This window comes from Callorhinus ursinus, unplaced genomic scaffold (assembly GCF_003265705.2).
Source record: "Callorhinus ursinus isolate GAN/ISIS: 27379988/994484 unplaced genomic scaffold, GSC_fseal_2.0 scaffold9, whole genome shotgun sequence".
Lineage (NCBI taxonomy): Eukaryota > Metazoa > Chordata > Mammalia > Carnivora > Otariidae > Callorhinus > Callorhinus ursinus.
In genome coordinates, this window is record NW_027397071.1 from 27,444,553 (window position 1) to 27,461,716 (window position 17,164).

Genomic DNA, 17,164 nt, shown 5'->3' on the forward strand with positions numbered 1-17,164 from the left:
ACACAGTACCATTTATGATCACTGCCCCAATGCTCCTGTGAGGTGATCCTCAGTATCCATGCCTGTTTCCTATCACATCCTTACTTTGTCTTCCCTGCTTGACAGCAAGAGAAACTCTCTAAGAGCAGGTGTTCTATCTGTCTTGTTTACAATTGTGTCCCCAGCACTGTGTCTGACACATCATAGCTAATCAGTAAATATTTTTGAGGACATTAAAAAAAAAATGTGCTTCAAGTTCCATAGCTAGAATAACAATTCCCCCACATCCAAACCCAAAACTCCACCCCTCTCCAATAAAAAAAGTGCTTTCTTTCAGGCAAAAAGAAAAAGAAGTATTGGGAATACAAACAACTAGAGTTAGAAATCAAGATAATCCTTACATTTTATAATATGGAAAGGGCTTTCAGTCACAAGTTTTCTTTTCAATTAAGTCACAAGCATGTTCAAGCACAAAAAAATTATACAGTAAGCAAAATGAGTTGTTAGTAATGGTCCTTTTAATGACTACTTAATTTTCCTGTTGTTTTATCTTCACATTCCACATTCTTAGACCCTTATATGCTTAAAACAGAAAACACTTTATCTTGTCAGTATTCTAAACCAAAGGGCTCGTTATCAAGTGACAGGTACTAGAACTATCAATAACTCTAGGAGCATCTAATCACCATTCCACTGATCAAGTTTATCAATTTTCCCCCAGTAGTGGTTCTTAAACTTTTCTGTGTATGTGGAGTTGGGGTAAGGGGTGGGGGCACAGATTACAAATCTACTCTGAGATCCTGATGAAAGCAATGGACTCTTAGAATATTCTATGTGTGCAACAAATAGGCACAAAAACACAGAGTGGGAGGAGGTTTCAGAGGGCTCACAGATCCCTAAGTCCATCCAAGCACCCAAAGTTCAGAACCCATGTAGGTCAAGCCTGTTGTCAACTAGTTACCTTCTAGCTATCAGCTATTTCTTAGGAGCCTAATATGCAAAAAAGACTTTTTAGGAAATATACTGTATTCACAAAAAAGCATACAATAAGACCTTGATTAATTAATTTGCTGGAATACAAATTTAATTTCCTTTATACAAAATTAACCATGTTAAAAATTTAAGCAGAGCTCGATGATCAGAGAAATAAATCCTCCTCAGTATGCCTAGTTACTATTTGTTTGCACACTTCTGAAGGTAAAGCAGGGGATCTTCTTCATTCTGAACCTCCTCCATTCCTGAACTTCCCAGGAGATAAAACATACAAGCTCTGTTTTGCGTCCATGGTCCTAACAATGTAAGAAATAAGAATAATAATCTCACACTCATTAGTGATCATTATATTTTAACTGAGACTCTTAAAATCAACAAGTAAAAAAAAAATTAAGCGCTACTTCTACATTTTATTTTTCTTTCATCTCTAAATATGAACTAAAAGTCATTTCCTCTAGCCGGAACTTCTCAATAGGGGCTTTATCACTACCCAGGGCATTTTGGAAAAATGTGGAAATTCTGGTTATGAGATGGAGGTAGACAGGTGGGGAAGTTACTCAGGCAGAGGCAGAAAACTGTGACAGAAAGCAAAGGTTCTAATAAAATAATGAAACCTACAAGTATATCAGAACAATTAAGAACAAAGGTTTAGGGGCGCCTGGGTGGCTCAGTTGGTTAAGTGACTGCCTTCGGCTCAGGTCATGATCCTGGAGTCCTGGGATCGAGTCCCACATCGGGCTCCCTGCTCAGTGGGGAGTCTGCTTCTCCCTCTGACCCTCTTCCCTCTCGTGCTCTCTATCTCTCATTCTCTCTCTCAAATAAATAAAATCTTTAAAAAAAAAAAAAAGAACAAAGGTTTATGTCTCAAAGGACTAAAGTGATTAAATTAGTAAAATACCAAAATCTTTGTCACAGTTATCTGTCATTTATCAGTTATTCAATCACCAGGAGAGCCAACATTATTACCATTATCACTAAATACAGCCAGAAAATGGGGAAGGGATAGTAGGACATCAAAATGGAGAAAAGATGGGACCAAAATTAATTTTTTGTGTGTCACATTTAATTTAGAACAGATGTAGGGGCGCATGGGTGGGTCAGTCGTTAAGCGTCTGCCTTGGGCTCAGGTCATGATCCCAGGGTCCTGGGATTGAGCCCTACATTGGGCTCCCTGCTCGGCGGAGAGCCTGCTTCTCCCTCTCCCACTCCCCCTGCTTGTGTTCCCTCTCTCACTGTCACTCTGTCAAATAAAAAAAAAATAATAATTTAGAACAGATGTGATACATCCCAAACATCCAATGTCCTAAAGTGTTACATATTTTTAAAATAATAAAGACAAAATAGATAACATAGTAGCATATCTATTTCAAGCATAAGAATAAGAATTGGGGGGCTTCAATAAAGAGATATTAAAGAAACAGTTAAAAAGGAAAAGCCCAGAGATGCTTTTGTTGTTGTCTGTAAGTATACAAAGAAGGCAACCAAACTAAGATTATAAACAGATAGATGAATGGATGGACAGACAGGGAGGAGGGAAGGAAGGGAGAGAAGAGGAAGGAAGGAGGAAATCAAACTTGAGACTCTCATTAAATGTTTTATTTTACTGATCAGGTTGAAGAAATAGAAAGCAAGTTGTCATTTACTCAGAGTTGAACTATACAGACAATAGAACAGGATATCCCTGTGTAAGTAAAACTAATTAGTTAAGTGCAAGATAAGTAACAGCTAGTTACAAATAGAAACAATGAAAGAGCCAAGTGACTTGGCTAAAACAAATTAAAAATTAGTGAGCGATAAAGTATTATACTGGTAATTAGATAGGAATGTGGTGTATGAAACTTGAGTGCAACCTTCCAACTGTCCTTCATATTTGTTTTCATGTCCACTGATGACACGAGGTACAGTATTTATAATTACCATGAGGGTGAATCTCAGAGCTAGAGATTTCATCGAAAAATAATTTCTGGTGTAGAAATGATAAATACTAGATTTATTATAGTAGTTGGGGGCGGAGGGAAAGAAGTGCTAGATAGGTACCCTCATTTAATTGCAATGGTAATGTTTATTTCTTTAGCTGAGTGAAGATAAGTGTTTTGTTTTATTATTCTCTATGCATCTTTTAGTATGTCTATAATATTTTTAACAAAACAAGGAATAATACAAACAATAAAGAAAAAGAGAGATGTATCTAATAAAGATAACCGGATTCCATTACTGTGGAAGTAGTTACAGAATCTGTAGAATTCCCAGCAGAAGGACATCTAAAGTAGGATAATCCTCTGTCTGGATTTCAACACTACAGGTACAGGTAATGGCCTCTCAACCTCTTAAAGTTGTTCTACTCTGAGAATACACTTTCTTGAAAACATGTTAAGAATGTTCAGTAAATTGGTGCAACCACTGTGGAAAAAAAGTATGGAGGTTCCTTAAAAAATTAAAAGAGAAATACTACATGACCCAGTAATTCCACTATTGGGCATTTACCTGAAGAAAACAAAAACCCTAAATCAAAAAGATGCATGCATCCTTGTGTTTATTATAGCATTATTTATAAATAGCCAAGATATGGTAACAACCCAAATGTTCAGCAACAGACAAATGGATAAAGATGTTTTACACACACACACAAACACACACACGCACACACAGAGGAATATTACTCAGCCCTCAGCCATAGAAAAGAATGAAATCTTGCCATTTGTGACAATATGGATGGACCTAAATGGTATTATGATGAGTGAAATAAGTCAGGCAGAGAAAGACAAATGCCGTATGATTTCAACTTTATGTGGAATCTAAAAAACAAATGAACAAGCAAACAAACAAAAGAACACTCTTAAATACAAAGAACAAACTGGTGCTTGCCAGAGGGGAGGCCAGTGGGAGGATAGACAAAATAAAGGGAATTAAGAGATAAAAACTTCCACTTATAAAATAAATGTCACAGAGATGAAGACTACAGCATAGGAAATATAGTAACACTGTAATAAAGTTGTATGGTGACAGATGGTAATTACACATCATGTGAACACTGAGTAATGTACAGAATTGTTGAATCAATAAGTTATACACCTGAAACATAACACTATGTCAATTTTAATTCAATAATAATTAAAAAAAGAATTTTCAAATTGAAATGCCATGTTACCAGGTATACTTCGATATGTAAGAAATATTAAGTGTATTTAAATTTATGCCCAATATAATATATATTAAGGGTCAAGTGAAATTCGCTCAAGGGTCAAGTGAAAACTGCCCAATCCTTAAGCGGATTCTGACTTAACCTTATTTTAAAATACTTTATATTTCATGGTATATCATGTTAATATAATGTTTTTAATAATTTATAACAAACCCTGAAGGAATTACACATCTGAAGGAATCCCACACACTACATTCTTAACAATTCAGAATATGGTGTGCCTAGTTCTCTTGACAAATTTTATAGTAGTATAATAATAATTATATCACCATAAAATAATTATATCACCAATATAATAATCATAATTGCAAGCACATTTCTCCTACAAGTCATATTCTATGAGGTGCTACAAAAACATAAATGGGAAGGGATGGGAGTAGCCTATAACAGCCTGATCAGATACAAAGGATAATTCAGCTTTGGGCTGAATTGGTATAGATACTCTGGTACAGATACTCAAAACTGGTCTAACTATACTCTGGCATAAATACTCAGCTTTTGGCAGAACTGGTATAGATACTCTGATCTATCGTCTGTCCTATACCTTAGCACACAGTTTGCTTTTAAAAATTATTTCATTCAGGGGCACCTGAGTGGCTCAGTCAGTTAAGCATCTGCCTTCAGCTCAGGTCCTGATCTTGGGGTCCTGGGATCGAGCCATGCATCTTGCCGACTCCTTGCTCAGTGAGGAGTCTGCTTCTCCCTTTCCCTCTGCCCCTCCCCACCTCTCCCCCATCTCAAATAAATAAAATCTTTAAAAAAATAATTTCATTCAGCAACAATTTATTAAATATCTACTATGTCTGAAGTCCTATTCTAGACACTGATGATACAAAGATACCAAGCCATGCTTCATATAAGTTGGTGGCTCAGATCTAAGTTCACAGAAATATATCTACTTTAATTTATTTAAAAACTATAATTATCTTGAAAATGTGATTTTTAAGCTCATAAAATCACTAAAATATATATGTAAAACAGAAATAATTTTTAAGCCAATAATGTGTCACAAAAGTTTATTCATCTTAATGAAATTAGGAAGCTAAGTCTTCATAAGGGAAAAAGTAGATTAAAAATGATTTTTCCACATTGTTTCCATTTCTCTTACCAAGCCTACACATATATAAATATACCAAGTATAATAATTTTATTTTATTTATTTTTTAAAAGATTTTATTTGACAGAGAGAGAGACAGCCAGAGAGGGAACACAAGCAGGGGGAGTGGGAGAGGGAGAAGCAGGCTTCCCGCAAAGAAGGGAGCCCAACGCAGGCTCGATCCCAGGACCCTGGGATCATGACCCGAGCCCAAGGCAGATGCTTAACGACTGAGCCACCCAGGTACCCCAAGTATAATAATTTTAAAAACCAACAAACTCATACATATGTTTATATTAGAACTGTAGAGGGCAATGAAAGAAAATTACATAAAATACAGTTCTTTCCTCCTCAAATTCTGACTAACAAAATTTAAACCTCAAACCTCATATTACTCCCAGTTTTGAAACTTGCGGAGATTCAGCTCTCTACTTACCCAGCAAATATAAATGATCACATTTCTATCTGCAATTGTAAAGTATCTTTCAAGCACTCTAAAAGCACTCCAAATATATATTCCTTTTATTAAAATGCATTGTATATCTAAAGCAGTAACTTAAATATCTATGGTTTAATTATTTCATTAATATGGAAATCACTTTTTCAGCCCAATCATATCTCACATTTCCTATTACTATTGGTAAAAATGATATCTCTATCAAAAATAGAATTGAAAATCTCTATTTTAAAAGACATGATGTACAAATCTCAGGCTCTCACATGCTTCCAATACATAAAAATGTTTCACAACCAAAAATACCTAGAATGATCAAAAAAAGGTGGGATATTAAAGGCAACAGAGAAAGAAAGAATGATTATGACGAAGAAGTCCTAAATTCTAATCATGGTTCTGTCACTGGTTTGCTATAAGATCCATAGCAAATTCTTAAACTGTTTCAATTGTTTCTTTTCCAAAACAGTAACTGGTTCTAATTTTAATTCAAAATTTACATGACGTCCATTCTGAATCCTATAAACAACTTTTGTTTTAATGATGATCTGGGATTATAGGCTTCCTTTTTCCCTTCATTATCCTGGTTCAGCAGAGTTCTTAATATTCACGGGCCCTTAGGAGACCCAACATCCTTGTATAATTATTTAACGTCTATCTTCCTCTCCATATTTTAAGTTCCATAAGAGAGGGAAGTATAGTTGGTCACTTTTAAATATTTTGATCATTATTATATTACCAAGACTTGGAATAATGCTTTGAATATAGAAGGTAGTCAGTAAATATTTGTTGAATGAATGGGAAAAAAATGGCTGCTCAAAGCTGAAATACTGAGTGAGAAGTAATATCTGACTGAAAAAGAAGAAAAAAAAAATACTAACCACTAAGGCCATTTGGTACAGAAATAAGAGGTACTGCATACCTCAAGAAAAAGTCCAATTTTCTATGTACACTATATAAGTCAGGGAGCAAAACATGACATATACTATATAAACATAATTTCCGAAAACAGTGTTAAAAAAATCAAAGTTTTAGATTTAAAGGATTGAGACTAATTTATTTGGAAAATATACTACATTCCTCATTAATGAGGCATTATAATATGAACCAATATTTAATAAAACTACATGTTAATCACATGTTAGAATTGGTAATTTTGAAGTATGACTTATTACTGTATCATAATACATCAGCTCACATACTCCAAAATGAAGAACCAACTTTTTCACTGGTATAAGCAGTACTGCAAAGGAAGATAAATAGCCACATAAGACTTTGAACTATCTTATTCTTTATTACCAAGTGGAACAAAGTTTCTAAAATCACTTATTCCATTATGGGTGAGGTTAGGTAACAAAAACCTACAGAGAAGCAGTAATACCCATAACTAGTTTCCTTATTTCTATTCACATTAACAAAAGAACTACAGGTTAGACAGGTTGAACCACAAAAACCATAGTTAGAGGATAACAGGTAGGCTACCACTGCAGATCTATGGGATGTCACTAAGGCATTATGTATTAAGGAAACACTTAATAATGAACCATTTGAGTCCCCCCACCCCAGGATGGCAATCAGCATTAGTGTTAAGTCATGCTACTGAATATAACCAAATGACAATCAGTTTTGTTCCTATACACTACTTAATACTGTTTAATAAATTGGCCTTCCTTCAAATACACAAAATAAGTAAAAAATGCATCAAAAGGAAAATTTAATGGGGTGCCTCGGTGGCTCAGTCAGTTAAGCATCCTACTCTTGATCTCAGCTCAGGTCTTGATCTCAGGGTCATGAGTTCAAGCCCCATTGGGCTCCATGCTGGGTGTGGAGCCTACTTTAAAAAAAAAAAAAAAGGGAAAATATATGAAAAATTATAGACCCAGGTACCCTACTAATTCAAATATGAATTATACAGGGATTATTTCTGCCATTATCTAGAGCACTCTGGTTTAAGGAAATGTGAAATATTAGAGTTGCTTTCCCTCAATATTTTGATTAGAACAGGACCAGGTAATTAACACAAAAGAATTCAGAATGGACAATAGGGATTATCTTAGCAACTGAATTTAGTTTCTAGAGCTCCACTGTCAGTTCAGTAGTCACTAACCACTTGTGGCTATGTATATTTAATTAAACTAAAAAGTCAATTCCTCAGCTGTACTAGCCACAATTTTATGTGGCTAGCGCCTACCATATTAAACAGTTACCAAAAGGATATATAACATTTTTCTTTTTTTTTAAATTGAAGTGTTGTTGACATATAAGATTAGTTTCAGGTGTACAATACAGTGCTTCAATGTTTATACACATTAAGAAATGACTGCCACCATAAGTCTACAAGCATATATGTATACTTACATATTTACACATACACATATATGATTTCTATCATGCTAGGAAGTTTTAATGAACAATGTGTTCTAAAGGGTAGAGGCCAGGTTCAATGTTGTTCTGTATAAACTATAGTTCTTAATATAGTACCCGAATACAGTAGGCACTTCAGAATCTGATTTAAGACAAATCACTATAGTGGCAGAAATGATCCTACAAACATGTCTTGTTTGGTTAATAGTCTTTTAAGAACTGGAACAAATATTTTAAAATTCAGAACTTGTCTCTAAAAAAGGCAGTAAGAGCCCAAACCAAAACAAATCACCACAGCAGAGAAGTGGTTGACACCAGCTGCTTCTATAATGGCTTACCTGTGCAGAGTCATTGCCAATCCCACTATGTATGTATGTCCCTTACACTCACCTGCTTCATTAATTTTTTTAATTTTTTTTAAAGATTTTATTTATTTTGACAGAGAAAGAGAGAACGAGAGAGGGAACACAAGCAGGGAGAGTGGGAGAGGGAGAAGCAGCCCTCCCGCCGAACAGGGAGCCCAATGCGGGGCTCGATCCCAGGACCCTGGGATCATGACCTGAGCCGAAGGCAAACGCTTAAGGACTGAGCCACCCAGGCGCCCCATGCTTCACTAATTTATTACTTGCCTAGACCCTGAAGGCATATTAGCTGTGACCTCTGCTCTGTATAGTCTATGGACATTCAAAAATTATTTTTTCTAAGTAATAAGAAAGATTAATTTTGGTAAGTTTTCTAAAGCTGTAGATGGTGTTACTTAAAATTGTCTGGCTCCATTTTGATATACAATCCTTTCAACAATGCAAGCCCTTAACTACTCTTTTTATACAAATGAAAAATTCTGAACAAGAAATTTTCATTTGATATCTAGTTGGCAATCATAAGACTACCTAGATCATAAGAACTGATCACATTCAGGAAGACTTTCTCAAAGACACATCTTTTTTTTTTTTAAGATTTTATTTATTATAAATATAAATTTATTTGAGAGAGAGAGAGCAAGAGAGAGAGAGCCCGAGTGGGGTGAGGGGTAGAGGCAGAAGCAGGCTCTCCTCTGAGCAGGGAGCTCAATGCAGGGCTCGATCCTGGGACTCCAGGATCATGACCTGAGCCAAAGGCAGACGCTTAAATGACTGAGCCACCCAGGCGTCCTCAAAGACACATCTTAATAATACAACTTTTGAAATTAATTAAAAAAGTTTCTCTGGGAACTACGGAAATGAAAAAAAATATGTTTGTTTTAACTTCACAATACTACCACAATTCATTTACTCATATTTGATTCCAATAGCAGGTATACAATAGGCATTCCAATTGACCGAATTAATACATTATATCCTTGCCTACATATTAAAAAAAACTTGCTGCAAGTGTCATCAGATAAAAACAAAATGTTAGTATTCAAATAGTGAACTGTGAAATTCTGGTTTGGTAACTTTTCCTAAACTCATTGTTTGTTATTTGTTTCTGCTATTTGTATAAAAGAATATCTACAGTCAGATAACAATTTCCCTTTCATTTAAGTCTATCTTAGTCTCTTGGTTATTGAAGGTTTTTTTTATGGTATCTACTTACACTAGATTTAAGAAATTACCTACTTCCTCAGCTTCAGCCACTTATTATACCAGCTCTTTAATCGTAACTGTTGTAAGCCAAATTACTAACAGAAAAACAAAAGTTTCTGTTTTCAAAAGAGCTGAGGTATGAATTGGTATCCTCCCTTAGCTCAACTCCAGTAATTAAGCCTAAAAAGATACCTATTTCAGAGTTATCAGTACCACTCCTTTCTTTCCACAAGATCAGAACAAACAGCCTAATTTTTTATTCCTTAGTATTAGTTCTAACTGAAAATGTTTTTAGGGTGGCTGGGTGGCTCAGTTGGTTAAGCAACTGCCTTGGCTCAGGTCATGATCCTGGAGTCCTGGGATCAAGTCCCACATCGGGCTTCCTGCTCAGCAGGGAGTCGGCTTCTCCCTCTGACCCTCTTCCCTCTCGTGCTTTCTATCTCTCATTCTCTCTCTCTCTCAAATAAATAAATAAAATCTTAAAAAAAAAAGAAAATGTTTTTAAATTAATGTAGTAACAGTCATAAGTTTTGATATAGAAAAATTCATCAGATTTTCAAAAATGATTAGATCAATTTCCTATTTACTTTTGATAAGAAATACATAAATGATCACTCTCAGAAATAAAGATTTTATTCTTTTATCTTAACCTCTTCCAAATATATACTCAAGGATTTATTAGTTTTTAATTACCTAAAAAATGCTAGATTTAAATGCATTCTCAAGCTCAAGCAATTTTTACCAAGTTAAAATAATTCTAAACATAGCCAGCAGGTTCAAAAACTGTTTCAAACATCTAAAAATATCTTCTGATATCTTTTAAAAATTTTAAAAGATAGGTCAACAAACTGGTATTAATAAAAACATACAGGGCGCCTGGGTGGCTCAGTCGGTTAAGTGAATGCGTTTGGCTCAGGTCATGACCCTGGAGTCCCGGGATCGAGTCCCACATCGGGCTCCCTGCTCAGCGGGGAGTCTGCTTCTCCCTCTGAGCCTCTTCCCTCTCGTGCTCTCTCTCATTCTCTCTCTCAAATAAATAAAATCTTTAAAAAAAAAATAAAAACATACAATCCAGAGTGATAAAGGGAATGCTACACACACATGCACAACATGCTCCTCCAGTTCCCTAAAGATGTCATTTGAGATTGTTGGCAAAAAATAACAACAACAACAAAAAAACCAAAAAACTTCATCTAATCTCAGTGACAGTAAAAATGCTTAAGAATACAGAATTTCCAGTTAATAGTACTATATATATTTGAAATATTTGAAAGTAGCTAAGAGAATAGATCTTAAAAGTTCTCATCACAGGAAAAACAGATTTGTTACTATGTGTTGATGAGGTTAACTAAACTTACTGTGGTAATCATTTCTCAATATATGCACATCATTATGCTGTACACCTAAAACTAACACAATGTTCTATGTCAATTATAGCTCAACAAAAAAAAAATTTTAATTTAAAGAGAAAACAGAATTTCTAGGATAAGCTGTTTTAAGATATCAATAGGCAGAAACTAGACAAATCATTACTAATCATTTGCTGTCTTCTACACCTGAGATCAATTAAACTTCAAGTCCTAGAAAAAGAATGTAATTTAACACACATCCCCCTAAGAGAATGATGGATACAAAACAGGACTTTAAATTCAAACTATTTTTCTGTAAATCTTTAGTATGTACACATACATGACAGTTTACATATTTTTAATATAAACTTCTAATACATGGATTACCAATTAACTTCACTTGAAAAACCAGTTTATTTAAAATTCATCCAGTGCAAAGTATTTTTAACACATTCCAGAGTGTGAACAAAAACCTCTGAGCTCACTGCAAAAAATGTCTTTAAACAGACATAATTATTTGCTAAACAGAATAAATTTCCTTATTCAAATGTGAATAAAAATATTTCTATAATCCACAAGGGACTTCTCTGTCTTCTCTAAATTCAAGGTATTAAAATAGACCTTTGCATCCATTACCATGGCTGTTTAATAGAACTTCTGCAATGGTCAAAATATTCTATGTATCATTGCTGTACAATATGGCAACCGCTAGCCACATGCAGCTATTAAGCACTTAAGATGTGGCCAGTGTGACTGAAGAATTAAATTTTAAATTCTATTTATATTTAATTAATTTAAATTTTAATAGCTACATGTGGCTAGTGGCTACAGTACTCAACGACACAGTTACAGACTACCAAATGATCATGACTAGGTATAACAACCTCTAACAATGCTATACTTATTAAAAGGAAAGCATCACAAGGAAGCAACCCAGGGCGCCTGGGTGGCTCAGTTGGTTAAGCGACTGCCTTCGGCTCAGGTCATGATCCCGGAGTCCTGGGATCGAGTCCCGCATCGGGCTCCCCCTTCTCTGTGGGGATCCTGCTTCTCCCTCTGCCTCTGCCTGCCACTCCCCCTGCTTGTGCTCACTCTGTCTCTCTCTATGTCAAATAAATAAATAAAATATTAAAAAAAAAAAACAAGGAAGCAACCCAAGTATCCACTGATGGATGGGTTGATGTGGTATAAAAGAAATGTGGTATATACATACAGTGGAATATTATTCAGGCTTAAAGAAGGAAGGAAATTCTGACAAGTTACAACATGGCTGAACTTTGAAGACATTATGCTAAGTGAAATGGGCAAGTCATAAAAGGACATTTACTGATTGACTCCACTTACATGTCAAACGCATGGAAACAAAAAGTAAAATAGTATTTGCCAGGACCTGGGGAATGGGGTAATGGAATGTTAATGTTTAATGGGACCAGAGTTTCAGCTAAGATAAAAAGAATTCTGGAGATAGATGGTGGTGACAGTTGCACAATATGATGAATGTACTTAATGCCATAAAACTGCACACTTCAAATGGTTAAGATGGTAAATGTTACGTGTATTTTTATCACAACCAAAAAAAAAAAAAATTAGGCATCACAATTTGACCAAATAAATACTTCTGACAGAACAGCTAAATGGAACTATAAAGTCACCAATAAAGGAAAGAAAGTGTTTCTCAAAGGAAACGTTAGATTTGCTGAGAAAAATTTACGGGAACCCCCCAGTGAATCAAGTTGTACTACATTACCACACCATTAACTGAGAGCTGAGCATTTCAATTCTACAGGCTCAAGCTGGACAGAGTATATTGGAGCTCTTTTAAGAAGTCACAAGGCGGGAGGCATCTTTGAGCTCGCCGAGTAGACACCATGAGCAAAGCTCACCCTCCCGAGTTGAAAAAATTTATGGACAAGAAATTGTCACTGAAATTAAATGGTGGCAGACATGTCCAAGGATTATTGCAGGGGTTCGATCCATTTATGAATCTTGTGATAGATGAATGTGTGGAGATGGCAACTAGTGGGCAACAGAACAATATTGGAATGGTGGTAATATGAGGAAATAGTATCATCATGTTAGAAGCCTTGGAGAGAGTATAAACAATGGGTGTGTTCATCAGAAGAAATCAACTGCTTCCACATGTCCCCTCCATAGTACCTGTTTTACTACAATATAAAAATCAGGTCGTGTGCATTTTCATATTGAACTTTTTTGTTAAATAAACTTTTATAATAGTCAAAAAAAAAAAAAAAGAAGTCACAAGGCTAGACAAAGTAAAGCCAAAGCAGAATTGTAGAGTGCTTGGTGTTTGTTGTTTGGTTTAATTTGGTTTTAGGGACTGTCAACAGAGCTGGCCTTGAGTAAGTCACACATTGAGCAGTAAGAAAAACAAAACCCAGATATGTATTATTTGTTGATTGTGTCCAACAATCAACTTCTTTAGAAGACTATTTTAGTGAAAAGGCATGATAAAGTACAACTCTCAGGTCACAAAGAGCATAGCAAGGAAAAACTAGGGTAGGGATGACAATATCACCATTAATAAGAAATAACTCATACACAAGAAAGAAAGATAAAATTAAAGTACAACACAAAAATAAAAGAGACCACCCTTTTCCCATATAAATTTATCTGATATATTTACACCCAAATGTTATGATCACTAAGTGTTAATGTATTACAGCAAAATATTTTAGGAAGTTGCTAGATGCTCAAGTGGAAAGGACTTGTAAAACAAAGTTTATTCTTAAGCTTTTCAAGAAACTTTTTTATTTTTAAGATCTTTACTCGCACAGACATAAATGAGAAATAAGTGCAGACTAAATTTTAACATCAGAAATACCGTATTCCTGTAAAAGATATAAAACATGAGTATTTTTCCAGTTCACTAAAATATCTCATGCATATCAAACACTCACTTCACAAGCCTATTTTGTGGGTAACATGATTGGCCTCTCAGTTTATATATAATTTATAAATATAGAAAACATCATTCAACTACATCAGTAACAGCTTCTTTAAGTGATTTTTTAAATCTTATACACACTTTTAAACCATGATAAACTCTCCAGAAGTTACACTACTTCTGCTGGAATCACACCTCTACACAATATTTTTATTGCTATAAAAATACTACAAAGAACTTTGATACTCCCATGAATACTCACAACTAGGTGGCAAATTACATATTCCCTTTTATATTTATTTTCTGTTATCTCAGGAAAAAAAAGATATTTTTCACATTCACTTTTAACATAGCTTTGAAAATATTAACCATTTTTTAGGTATACTAAAGGAAAAAACTACAACTTTAAAGTTAATAAAACTAGAATTGTATAGAGTACTAAAATGAGGACTAGGAGTCAGAAGGGTTCAGGTTAAAGCAGACATTGGCTGAGTGAACATGAACACCTGAAAACTGTACATACAATCCCTCCCCATCCCTAACTCAGAGGGTCATTTTAAGAACCAAAGAAATAATGCAGGTGAAAGTGCTTAATAACTCAAAAATGCTTCACATCGGGTGATATTACTACTAGTAATATTCTCAAATTTTTTCAACATGGTTCTATTTTTTATGAGGTATCTTATAACCAACCCTAGTTCCTTTTCTATAATTACCATTAAACTCTACTAAAATAAAGGATTATCCACTATCTTGCCAACTGCAGAGAGCAAAAGGAAAGGTACCCCCCCCCATTTTTATTAGAAATTTAGTTTAGTGCTTTTAGGGACTTGATAAAGTAAGAATTTTGCTTTAGATCTGATATTTAAGGTTCCTGTTGGTTATTCAACCATTCTTAAAAGGACACATCAAAACTAACTGTAGGATTCTGTGTAGTTTTGTGAGGTTTAACACAATGAAAACATGCACCAGAACAAAAATTTTTAATAAAATGAACACCTTGATGCTTGAGTTCAAAGATAAGGTTTCCATAGCAAAGAAGTCAGTTATGCTAACCAATAAGCAACGAACAATTGGACATTTACTATAATTTATACAAAATTCAAGCATATTCAACTACAGAACTGATATTATTAATATTCATAAGTATATTACCATAAACCTATCTCTCTGTGCTGAAATGTGCAGGACCACCGTGGACTTTGCAGGTATATAATCTTAGCTCAAATTTTATTAAAAAGTCCAAAAGCCTCTGGGAAAGAACAAAATACAGATCTGAATTTAAACAGTTTCATGAAATCACTTAATTCTTCTATAGCTCCATATTTGCAATAAATAATTTCTACATGACAAATAACACACCACAGATTTTTTTTTTTTTAAATTTTAAGTAAGCTCCATGCCCAACATGGGCTTGAACTCACAACCCTGAGATTAAGAGTCACAGGCTCTACTGATTGAGCCAGCCAGGCGCCCCCCACACCACAGATTCTTAAATGAAAGCTCAGTCCTAGAAATTCATCATATATAAACCTATGATTTCTTTATTCTTACACACATAATCTCACAATGCTGTTATTTTAAGTTTTTTTTTTTTTATTTATTTGACATAGGGAGAGAGAGCACAAGTAGGCAGAGAGGCAGGAGGGGGAGAGGGAGAAGCAGGCTTCTTGCTGAGTGGGGATCCCGATGCGGGGCTCGATCCCAGGACCCTGGGACCATGACCTGAGCCAAAGGCAGCCGCTTAACGACTGAGCCACCCAGGCGCCCACAGTGCTGTTATTTTAAATGAAGACACCATGGAAATACACACACTTTCTGAGAGCTATCCTCATTATTCCTTCTATGGTGCCAAAGAAAGAAAAGAGAGGAAAATAATTAGCCTAGAGAGCATAATCAGCTCTCTAGGTCTTACACCTAACTTTAATCAGTCTGTCAGCCACACAACTTAAGTATTAAAAAAATAAAATAAAAATGAAGTAATCCTAAAATGTAAACCGAGAGAGGGAAGGGTTACTATCCACTATATGCCAGGCACTTCATGGACATCATTAAAAAAAAAAAAAAAAAAAAAAAAAACCAAAAAAATAAATAACCTTCTGAGCCAAAAATTATCCCCATTTTTATAAGAAAACTTGCCTCATGTTGCTAAATAACACATACCAAAGCCAGTCAGCTAATATGTGCTAAATATGAGATTTAAACCCAAGTCTATAGGACTCCAAAAGTTGAATTACCTACTAGACTAGTCAGTGAATTAACTAGGCCTTGAAGTTATTGATTAGTAAATTCCAAAAAGAAATTGGGCAGGTACATATAAGGCTACTGATTTATTATATTGCCAGTTAAGATATTACTATCAATTATCTTCATCATTTCCTAAGAGACAGTACATTTTGACATCAAGAAGGGAAGTAAAGAGAAGTAGAAATGGCAAAATCTCAGAATGGAGGAGAGTCCACCCCTTTACTTACAAATTCACAATTTTATATCAGTATATTCAGAATACATACGCATATATTGTCCTTAATGTGAAAATATCATCATGAACACCACTGGTCCATGACCCAGTGGTGGTTAACATGCTTGAGTATCTTCAAAAAATGCATTTTTTTTTTTTTTAAGCTCAAAGAGATTTCCTTTTCTTCAGGAACCAAATGGATAATGCATCAAGGATAGGCTCAAGTATCTTTATTGTAACAGGTACTTCTAACTGATATAGACTCATTAGCAGATAAAAGAATCCTTCCCCCTCCTCAAAGCTCCCAAGAGAATAGGAGATTAGATAACTTTTACTGATATAGTAAGAAGTAAGTTTGGCCATTTAAAGGTATATCTACTTTTTAAGAAGAATTTATCCGATGACATACACGAGTTCCTTTTGTTTGAGGAACATCTGAGAAATTTGGCTATGTTATCTGAGAGGAGGAATCTGAGGAGACTGGACTGTTCTTCCTAGGGAGAGAAAGAATTTGTAATTTCTATGGCAAATAAGGAAGAAAGGACTGAAGAACAGACATGAAGCTGAGGAGAAAGGAGCCACCTATAGGATATGAAACAGAGTATACTGGGGGAGGGGGAGGACTAAGAGAAATATGGGTATCTTTGTGGAAACCAGTTAAATATTTGCATGTCAATGAACATATAGAAACAAAAACCAGGGGAGCAGAGAGTGCCATAAGAACTTAAGTGCCCACCACCAGGAAAACAGAATTTTTTTTTTTTAATTTATTTGAGAGAGAGAGAGAGATAGCAAGAGC

The 17,164-nt window shown here is 34.9% G+C and overlaps 1 protein-coding gene and 1 pseudogene across 1 annotated transcript in view; one reads left to right on the forward strand and one right to left on the reverse strand.

The window, feature by feature from the left end:
• The window catches only part of PKN2 (protein kinase N2), a 144,212-nt gene that overhangs the window by 113,157 nt on the left and 13,891 nt on the right, over nucleotides 1-17,164 (reverse strand). The gene's annotated exons all lie outside the window — the stretch shown is intronic.
• LOC112824346 (small nuclear ribonucleoprotein G pseudogene) lies at nucleotides 12,846-13,238 on the forward strand (annotated as a pseudogene).